Here is an 11,237-nt window from a genome sequence, read left to right as displayed (position 1 = left end):
GTGGATAACATTTACAATCAGCTCCTCAGTTGCTCATTCCACCACTGAGTTTACAATGACTTATGGGTAGAAAAGCCATACTAAGTAATTTACACACCGCAGAAATATTGGAATTTTTCTAGTCTATCAGTCATTCCAGCTCTCATTCTTCAATCTTTACTAATTGTTCACCCAGTAGAACATATATACCCATGGTTCTACATATATACCCATGTCTGTCTTCCTACACCTGTATCAGACCCTATACTCAAAAAAGAAATATCACAAAATTTCTTTGTTAATAAATATGAGAAAGAATTTCATGGGTGGCAAACATGATGCTTGCTTATGGTTCTGGGGTTGGATTTTTGAGGGAGTTTGGCAGGCGAGACTTCCAGTATACAACCTCCTTCCGAAGGGAACATTTTGTTACACTATTTTTATCTCTCATTAGTTAAAAATCTCATATAAATGAGAGAGGTCTGGCTTCTCACTTAGAAAGGCTTATATGAACTGAATCCTTCTTACTAATTTCTCACTAAAGAAAGATTCTTAGGGTAAAAGCACTTCGTACTGCATTTAGGAATAAAAAAATAAACTTAGTTTTTAATATTATAGATGGTATATTTTGTTGTTGTTGTTTTTAAATTTTTATTGTGATTTGGATGAAAGGTTACAGAGCAAACTCATTTTTCATACAGCAGTTCACATACACTTTGTCTCATAACGTTGACTGCAATTTACCTCAATGCAACAGCTCCCCTTCCACTTCCTCCCCATAGTTACCTCTTACCTGTGCCCTTCCCTCCCATGCATTCTTGCCCCCCGAGTGGTCTCCCTGTGCATACACAGCTCTTCTGTTCTCCCATCATTGATCTTTCCAAGGAGTACATCTAACTAATATATATATTCAGCTCATATGCCTGTCTTTTGTTTGAACCTACCAGGAGTAGGTTCAATTCCAGACCTGAAAGGCATCTAGAGGGCATATCCCCATACCAGGCTCTATCAGACCAGCAAAACTGATCCTTTTTTTTTATTTTTTTATGATGTTGAGTTTTGTTCCACATTGTTCTCCCACACTATTCAGGATCTCTACATAGTTCCCCCTCTGAGTGGTTGACAGTGGTAGCTGGGCACCATCTAGTTCTTCTGGTCTCATAGTCATATAAGCTGAGGATTGCATGGTGTACCAGTCCCTTGGACTAATTGTTTCCATGTGTCTTTGGTTTTCTTCATTGTTCTTTGCCCTGGACAAGGAGAGACACATCATTGCATCTATATGTCCACCTGCAAGCTTTTAAGATCCCATTTGCTACTTGCCAAAGTAGTATGTGGAACAATGTTTATGTGCAGTACATTATGCCAATTGAGCTTGTTTTCCCCTGCGACCATGATCTCTGGGTAGCTAGCTGTAGCCAAGAAGTGACTACAACCTTGTCCTTTGTCAGCTCTACTATATAGGAGCTCTGGTAGCATAGTGGCAAAGGCACTTGACTGCTAACCAGAAGGCTGGCGGTTCAAACCTACTAGCCACTCCTTGGAAGGAAGATGGGACAATCTACTTCCATAGTGATACTGCCTTGGAAACCCAAGGAGGGGTCGCTATGAGTTGGGTCCGACTCGACAGCACATAACAACAACAGCAACAGTATATACCTGGACATTCTGACAGAACATACAAATACACTTATAGAAAAATTGTCTGCCAACCCTGTACGTGGTCATGGGCACACTCCTCCCTGCATAGACATACCTGATTGTTCCGCCTGTTCACCCATCTATCCACCGCATAGATCAATGTTTGCCATCATTGACAACACAGTACTGTATGTGCAAAAGGGTTCATCTTTGTTGTTTGGACCTCCCATACACCTCCTTATGTCTTCCTCTTCTTCAATGCCACTGCATTGATCACTCATATTTGTACATTGCCCTTCTCTTCACCCAAATCAATACTTGTCTCTACCTATCTGGCAGTGTTCCCTCCTCTTCCCTCCCACTCCTGGTAACCAACAAAGAAAATTTCCTTCTATATATAAACCTTTCTTGACTTTTTACAATAACAGACTAATACAATATTTGTCCTTCTGTGATTGACTTATTTCACTCAGCATAATGTCCTCCAAGTTCATCCATGTTATGCAGTGTTTTGGTGATTCTATGTTCTTCTTCTTCTTCAATAAGTGTTCCATTATCCGAGGTCTCTTTCCTTTCCATATAAAGTTAATGATTTGTTTTTCCATATCCTTAAAGAATGTTGATGGGATCTGGATTGAGATACATTGAATGTATAGATTGCTTTGGGTAGAATTTTCACAATGTTCAATCTTCCTATCCATGAGCATGGTGTGTTCTTCCATTTACGGAGATCTCTTACAGTTTCTTGAAGTAGTCTTTTGTAGATTTCTTTGTACAGGTCTTTTGTGTCCCTGGTAAGATTTATTCCCAAGTATTTATTTTTTTGGTAACTATTGTAAATGGTATTGATTTCCTTATTTCTTTTTCAGTAATCTCTTTACTGGTGTAGAGGAATCCATTGGATTTTTGGATGTTGATCTTTTGTCCTGCCACTATGCTAAATCTCTCAATTAGTTCCAGTAGGTTTTTTTTTTTTTTTTGTGAATCTCTTGGATTTTCTATGTAGAGGATCATATCAGCAACAAATAGGGATAGTTTGACTTCTTCCTTACCAATTTGGATGCCTTTGATTTCCCTTTCTTACCTTATTGCCCAGGCTAGGACTTCCAATACAATGTTGAATGGAAGTGGTGATAGAGAGCATCCTTGCTTGATTCCTTTTCACAAGAGTAATGGTTTTAGTCTTTCTCCACTGAGAACAATGTTGGCTGTTGGTTTTGCATATATGCCCTGTATTATGTTGAGGAATGTCCATTCTATTCCTATTTTGCTGAGAGTTTTGATCAGGAATGGGTGTTGGATTTTATCAAATGCCTTTTCTGCATCAATTGATATGATCATGTGGTTCTTCTCCTTTGTTTTATTTATGTAATGGAGGGCATTGATTGTTTTTCTAATGTTGAGCCATCCTTGCATACCTGATATGAACCCCACATGGTCATAAAGTATTATTTTGGATATGTTGATGGAGTCTGTTGGCTAGGATTTTGTTGAAGATTTTTGCTTCTGTATTCATGAAACATATTGGTCTGCAGTTTTGCTTTTTAGTGATTATCTTTGCCTGGTTTTGGTATCAAGGTTATGCTTGCTTCATAAAATGAATTTGAGGGGATTCCATCCTTTTCTATATTCTGAAATAGTTTGAGTAGGATTGGCAGCAGTTCTTGTTTGAATGTTCAGTAGAATTCTCTGGTGAAACTGTCTGGGCTAGGATTTTTTTTTTTTTTAATCACCTGTTCAATTTCTTCTTTTGTTATGTATCTGTTCAACTTTTCCACCTCAGTCTGTGTTAGTTTAGGTAAGTAATATGTTTCTAGTAATCTGTCCATTTCTTCTAGATTTTGTAATTGGTTAGAATACAGTTCTTCATAGTATCCTGATATTGTCCTTTTTATTTCCGTTGGTTCTGTTGTGTTGTAGCCCAATTCATTTCTTATTCATGTTATTTGTATTCTCTCCCTCTTTTGTTAAATTTGCCAGTGGTTAGTCAATTTTATTAATATTTTCAAAAAACCAACTTCTGGTCTTGTTGATTTTTTCTATAGCCCTTCTATTTTCTGTTTGCTTTATTTCTGCTCAAATCTTGATTACTTCCTTTCTTCTGGTGATTATAGGCTTTTCTTGATGTTCTTTTTCTAATTGTTGGAGATGTTGGTTTAAGGTGTTGATTTTTGTCTCTTTCTTCTTTTTTAATATGTACATTTATTGCTATAAATTGGCCTTTGATCACTGTTTTTGCTGTGTCCCAAAAAATTTGGTATGCTGTGTTTTCATTCTCGTTTGATTCAAATAATTTTTTAATTTCAAATTTCATTTCTTCTATTACCCAGTCGTTCTTAAGGAGGGTGTTGTTCTCTTTCCATGTGTTTGCTCTTTTTCCATTGGTCTTCCTAATGTTGATTTCTAATTTTATAGCATTGTGATCTGAGAAGATACTTTGCAGTATTTCAATGTTTTTAAATTTATTAAGGCTTGCTTTATGGCCTAATATATGGTCTATCCTGGAGAATGTTCCATGTGCATTGGAAAAGAATGTACATTGTGCTGTTGTTGGGTGAATTGCTCTGTAGATGTCTAAAAGATCAGGTTGGTGGAATGTTTTGTTTAGCTCTTCTGCATCTTTGTTGAGTTTCTTTCAGTTCTATCTTTGATTGAAAGTGGTGTATTACAGTGTCTTACTATGACTGTGAAGTCATCTGTCTTTCCAATTCTGTTAAAGTCTGATTTATGTATTTTGGGGCTCTTTCATTGGGTCCATAAATATTTATAATGGTTATGCCCTCTTCTTCAATCAGTCCTTTAATCATTATATAATGTCCTTCCTTGTCTCCTTTGGTGGTTTTTGTCTTAAAGTCAATTTGATCAGAAATTAATATTGCTGCTTCTACTCTTTTTTGGTTGTCATTTGCTTGATATATCTTTTTCCAACCTTAGATTTTTAGTCTATTTTTGTCTTTCTCTCTAAGGTGTGTCTCTTGTAGACAGCATATTGATGGGTTACATTTTCTTATCCAGTCTGCAACTCTCCGTCTCTTGAGTGGTGCATTTAATCCATTGACATTCGGTATAATTTTTGACAAGTATGAATTGGTTGCTGTCATTTTGTTATGTGTTTTTTTGTGGGCTTCTTGTTTTCTTTGTTTCATATAAATTTCTATGTTGAGTTCATTTTGTTTATGAATCATGTTATCATTTTCTCAATTCCTTTGGTTTTAGTATTTGCTAAACATTTGTGCTTGTCCTCTTTTTTATTGTGTTGTGAAGATTTATCATTTTTCTTTGAGGTTACCCTGTGATTTATAATTTTCTCCCTGAGTTGAAACAGTCCATTCTAACTTGCAATTCTCTTGACTTCCTCATCATTTAGAAGTTCTGTAACTAAATGATTTTTTCCCTGTTTTGTTTTGTTGTTGTCCTCATTTGCCAATTGATGTTTCTGGTTCCCTATTTACAATCTTGTAAGCTTATTTTACTTTGGATTCTTCCATAGCTGTGTTGGTTTCTAGGTTATGTCCTCATGTGTATTAATGGTTGGTTGGTGTTTCTTATCATTGGTTCTCTGTTCAAAGGACTCCCTTTAGTATCTCTTGTGAAGTTGGTCTGTTTTTAACAAATTCTCTTAGTTTCTGCTTATCTGGAAATCTCCTAACTTCACCATCATATTTGAGGGACAGTTTTGCCTGGTATATGATTCTTGGTTGCAAATTTTTCTCTTTTAGTGTTTTATATATACCATCCCATTGCCTTCTCACTTGCATGGTTTCTGCTGAGAAATCAGAGCTTATTCTTACTGGCTGTCCTTTGTAAGTAACTTTTTGTTTTTCCCATGCTGCTTTCAGGATTCTGTCTTTGTCTTTGGTTTTGATGAGTTTGATGATGACATGTCTTGGTGATTTTCTTTTGGGGTCTATCCTGTTTGGGGTTTGTTGAGTTCTCATCTTTCATTATATCAGGGAAATTCTCTTCCAACAAATCTTGGACAATTTTCTCAGTAGTTTATTTTTATTTTTTTTTCTCTTCCTATTCTGGAATTCCAATTACACATAGGTATTCCTTTTGATGGTATGCCACATGAATCTTAGGCTTTCTTCATTTTGTTTTGATCTTTTTCTGATTGATCCCATTTCCAAAGAAGTATACAGGTGTTTGTCTTCCATCTCATTAATTCTGCCTTTCATTGATTCCATTTTACTCTTTGCCCTTTCAATGTGTTATCTGTTTATGAAAATTTAGTATTAATTTTCTGGATTTCTGTAGATTTTGTATCATTTCTAATTTTTCATTTATTTTGTCATTTTGATCTTGTATTTTCTTCTGAAATTGTTCTAGGGTTTTGTCTGTGTTTTCCTTAACTTTGTCAGTGTTTTCTTTGATCAATCTCTCAATCCTTTGATCAATCTCTCAATCCTTTGAAGGTACCTAATTATAATTCTTTTGAATTCCATATCAGGGAATTCCAATGCTGCTTCATCCTTAGGGATGTGTTCTGGTTTGTATCCTGCTCCCTTGTTTCCCCTGCTTTATCTTGCTTCTTTGTATGGATTGTGATGGTCTGTTATCTCTGAGAAATTTTGATTTTGTTGTATTTATGTTTAATTAGTGATTTTATATTGGGATGATTTACCCAAGATTTTCATTTTCCTTGTTTTTTTTTTTTTTTTTTTTTTTAGATGTACCTAAGTAAGCAGGCTACTGTGTTTCTCTATCTGCTGGTTGGCAGCACTTAACCACTTAACACCTGTCTCCTTGTGGATGTGACAGAGAATGAGCTAGGCTGCACAGATCTCTGTTAACTCTTTGTGAAGAGCAGTTAATGGTGAGTCAGACTCTTATTGGTGGTTGTGTATCATTGGCCAGTTGGTGAAGAAGGAAGTGGTGGCCCTCACTTAGTAAGTGGAGCTACAGGAGATACAGATGTGGCTGGGTCATATGGGCATGGTTGTTGTCTCCCATTCAGTTAGACAAAAACAACAATTGAAAAACCATCAAAAAATTAAAAGCAAGAGGACCAAAAACACAAATCACATAAACACACAGGAACAATCACCAAAAAAAAAGGAAAAAAAAAAAAAAAGGCAATAGTTAAAGAAATACTTTTAAAAGCCAAAAGAAATATGACTAGAAAAAGGAAGGAAAAAAAAAAAAAAAAAAAAACCCACAATATCTGGGGAGGGGGAATAAGAGAAAAGCGGTAGAGCAGGAGAATAATGAAGCAAAAAATGGGAAAACTTAAAAAAAAAAAAACAACACAAGGAATGGGGAGAACCACAAGAAAGAAAGAAATGGGAAGCAGTAATAAAAAACAGACAAACAAACTAAAAAAAAAAAAAAAACCAGGGTGGTGTGGGGCAGGGCACCCAGGCCCCATCAGAACACATACACTGGGATGGAATTCCTACTGATCCAGAAGGTGGGTGGGAATGAGGAATGGCCACACATCCATTCATTAAGAGGGTGTGGGATATAAGAGTAACAAGACGGATATTGCACCTGTCCAGTCCTCAGTGTTTGGTATCTCCTTGCTGTCCTGTCAAATAGAGCCTATTCTTAGGTCTCTGGAATCTGAGAGATGTTGTTGCTTTAAATATCCAAAATTGTTGAACTGCTTGCAAACATCCAAAATGGCTGTGCCCTTCAGATAGCCAAAAGTCCACACCTCAGTTTGTCTCTTTCTTTGTTGTTTTCCTTTTTATTCACCAGCCACCAGTGCAGTCCTCTGTGTAGCCCCTGGCTAGCAGGGCAATTTTTAGGCTAATTCTTAGGTCCTAACACCCCTTAGTAATATCCAAACTGTCCATGCCATCAGGACGGCTGACAGTCCACAGCTCTGTATATCTCCTTTTTCGGTGTTTGCATGCAGTTTCTTCTGCTAGTTGGAGTTTAGTCCACTTCTGCATCCTTCCTTTCAAAGCTCAGTGCTCCAGTATTATTTTCTGTATCTGTGTTAATCTGTTTTCTTTGTTGAGGATCTGTGTAGTTTGTCTGCCTATTCCATCTTACCAGAATCTCCTGACAGTGTATTCTTGACTATCTGCATCAATAACAGAAAAGTGTTGATCACTGTCATTGAGTTAATATAAATTGAATGTCTCCAGGTCCCTGAGTCTTAAGGCTCATATTTAACTTTTAAAAATCCAAAGTAAATGACTTGTAGTTCTCATCCCAAGTAGTAGTAGTCTACCTCTTCTGGATTACTCCTGAGGATTCCTGTAGGTCATGTTTACATGTTGCTGTTGGTTGCAAGCCACTGTTTCCTCCAAAATTCTTCTCCCAGTTCAATTTTTGATTCCTTCTCTCCAAATTTTTTATATGCTATAGCCACTTTCTCTTTGTTGCAAGCTTGAATATAGCCCTACCTCCTTTTTTCCCCAAAGTACCATTTATTGCTTTTCAAAGATACTGAGGCCTATGAAGAGGAAGAAGAAGAGAGAACAGAGCTTAGTGGCAAGATCCCACAGTCACTTTCTTTCTGGCATTTCTCTTATTTAATTGGGAACCACCTTCCTTGGACCTATAATCACAACTTCTCAGACCTCTCCATAACCTCTTAGGTCAGTGCTTTTACGAAGATGTCAACTCCTCCACTTTGTTATAGCCAGTCAATAAAACCGGTCACTGTCACATCAACTCCAGTTCATGAAAGGCCATGTGTGTCAGAGAGAGTCAAAGTGTACTACATAGGGTTTTCAGTGGCTGATTTTTCTTTTCTTTTCTTTTCTTTTTTAATTGTGATTTTGGTGAAAGTTTACAGAGAAAATTCATTTTCCATACAATAGTTTATACACATTTTGTTTCATGATATTAATTGCAATCCCCATAATGGAACAGCTCTCTTTCCCTTTCCTCCCTGTGGTCACCTTTTCCCTGTGTCCTTCCTTTCCATACATTCCTGTCCTCTGAGTTATCTCCCTGTGCAAATATTGCCCTTCCAAGCTCCCATGGTTGATTGTTCTAAGGAGTATACCTGCTTAGTGTAATTCACCCTATACGTCTATCTATTGTTTGGCTGAAAGCCACAGGGATGAGTTCAATTCCAGGCCTAGAGGGTGAATAAGGGCCATATTCTGGGGCTTTTCACCAATAAGTCTCCTCTTTTTTATGGTTTTGAGTTTTGTTCCACATTTTTCTCCCACTCCATCCAGGGTCTCCTACTCTGATCCCTTTCTGAATAGTTGACAGTGGTAGGTGAGTACCATCTAGTTCTTCTGGTCTTAGAGTCATGTACACTAAGGTTTGCATGGTCCACTAGTCCCTTGGACTAGTTGTTTCCATGTGTCTTTGGTTTTCTTCATTCTTCTTTGCTACAGACCAGGAGGGACCAATTGTTGCATCTTAGATGGCCACTTGCAAACTTTTAAGACCCTAGTCTCTATTCATCAAATCAGGATATAGAAAAATGTTTTTGTGTAGTATGTATGCCAGTTGTGCTTGATGTCCCTCGCAGCCATGGTCCCGAGCCCACAGGCCCAACAACTTGTTCCCTCAGTGTGGTTGGCTGTGCCTAAGAGGTTATCACAACTTTGCCCCCTGTTAGCTCTGTTATATATATGTACATTCTTACAGCACATACAGCTACATATGTAGAAATATCATCTGCCAAACTTATATTTGGTCATGGGTATATTCCTTTTTGCCTAGACATACCTGATCATTCAGTCCATGGCTGATTTTTTTAAAGTAGATTGCCAGGCTTTTTTTTTTTATTTTCCAAGGCACCTCTGGGCAGACTCAAACTTCTAACCTTTCAATTAGCAGCCAGCAGTATTACTGGGCAATCTACTTCCATAGTGATACTGCCTCGGAGACCCAAGGAGGGGTCACTATGAGTCGAGTCCAACTCAGTGGCACATAACAACAACAACAACAGTTTTACTCATATGCACCAAACCCACTGCCATCTAGTCGATTCCTACTCATAGTGACCCTCATCGGGTTTCCAAGTCTGTAAATCTTTGTGGAAGTAGATTGCCTCTTCTTCCTCCCACAGAGCAGCTGGTGGGTTTGAACTGCTGACCTGGTTAGCGGCTAAATGCCTTACCAGAGCTCCTTAATTTAATTCCCTTTTCCTTTAACTCTCAACAAAATAAACCCATGTACCCATGAACCTATCTTCTTAAACAGTAACACATTTCCTGAGATGAATCTTGTTGTCCTCCCAGTGTGTGCAAGTGGCTACAATTTTCTTTTTTAAAAATAGCAATAATTGCTTTCTTGCATAAATGAAGCCAATACAGATATATGGACATGCTTTTAGAAATATAGATCAAACTTACTTTTCAATCCTGGAAAAAATTTAATCATAAGAAATCTTCAATTAGATTTTTTTTGTTCCTCCATATCAATGTCAATTAGCATGGATAGGAGTGATCCACATTTTTATTGTTTTTGTCATTTGATGGTATAGCATCAATCCCTATTTGCCAGACTAGTCTGTGGATAGCAGATTGGCTTGAGAAAGCTTTTCAGGTCATTCTGAGGTACTGCCTCCACCTCCAGCCTCACACCTATTTGAGAAGCATTGTCCTAGCTTGCCTCTTCAGCCCAAATGCTTAACTAAAGTATTTCTCAAATTGCATATTACCCTAAAACTTGGAATATCTATACCAAAATGACTCACACTAGGTTCTGTTTTTATTAAATTTCTTGTGGTCACTTTGTAAATGGATTTGACTCATAGTTACCTAAAAGTGAAGCCTTTTTTTTTTTTTTCTTTTCTTTTATCGTGATTTGGGTGAAAATTTACAGAACAAATTCACTTTCCATACAGCAGTTCACATACACTTTGTCTCATGAGATTGACTACAATTTACCCCAATGCAACAGCTCCCCTCCCACTTCCTCCTGATAGTTACCTCTTCCCTGTGTCCATCCCTCCATGCACTCCTGCCCCGAGCTTTCTCCCTGTGCATAAACCACCTTTCTTTCTCCCATGATTGTTCTTTCCAAGGAGTGTATCTAACTGAGATAAATGTTCAACTCATATGCCTGTCTTTTCTTTGGCTGGGAGCCACAAGTGTGGGTTCAATTCCAGTCCTGAAGGGCAGCTAGGGGCCATAGTCTCAGTGGTTCTACCAAGCACTATCAGACCAGCAAACCTGGTCCCCCCGCCCTTTTTTTTCCAAATGATTTTGAGTTTTGTTCCATATTGTTCTCCGTCTCCATCCAAGATCTCCTACATAGATCCCCCTCTGAGTCGTTGACAGTGGTAGCCAGGCACCATCTAGTTCTTCTGATTTCATAGTTGTATAGGCTGCAGATTGCATGGTGTACCAGGACTAATTGTTTCCGTGAATCCTTGGTTTTCTTGACTCTTCTTTGCTCTGGATAAGGAGAGACCCATCGTTGCATCTAGGTGGCTGCTTGCAAGCTTTTATGATCCCAGTTGCTACTCAACAAAAGTGAAGCCTTTTTTGTGTGTTTCTTTTGTTCTATAGTGCATTGCAATGCAGAAAACTGAGTGTTCATTGCAGGCATATTTATTTTATTTATTTATTTATTTATTTTATTTTATTTATTGTGATTTGGGTGAAGATTTACAGAGCGAATTCACTTTCCATACAGCAGTTCACATATACTTTGTCTCATGTCATTGACCACAGTTTACAATGCAACAGCTC

General features: G+C 37.6%; 1 protein-coding gene across 1 annotated transcript in view; it reads left to right on the top strand.

Moving 5' to 3' along the window:
- HNMT (histamine N-methyltransferase) overlaps window positions 1-11,237 on the top strand; it is a 69,822-nt gene that overhangs the window by 49,042 nt on the left and 9,543 nt on the right. The window lies entirely within an intron of this gene.

The sequence above is a fragment of the Orycteropus afer genome, unplaced genomic scaffold, assembly GCF_000298275.1.
Source record: "Orycteropus afer afer isolate SDZICR_OR568_19922 unplaced genomic scaffold, OryAfe1.0 scaffold00148, whole genome shotgun sequence".
Classification (NCBI taxonomy): domain Eukaryota; kingdom Metazoa; phylum Chordata; class Mammalia; order Tubulidentata; family Orycteropodidae; genus Orycteropus; species Orycteropus afer.
The sequence above is the reverse complement of the archived record's forward strand: the minus strand, read 5'-3'. Positions and strand labels throughout refer to the sequence as shown.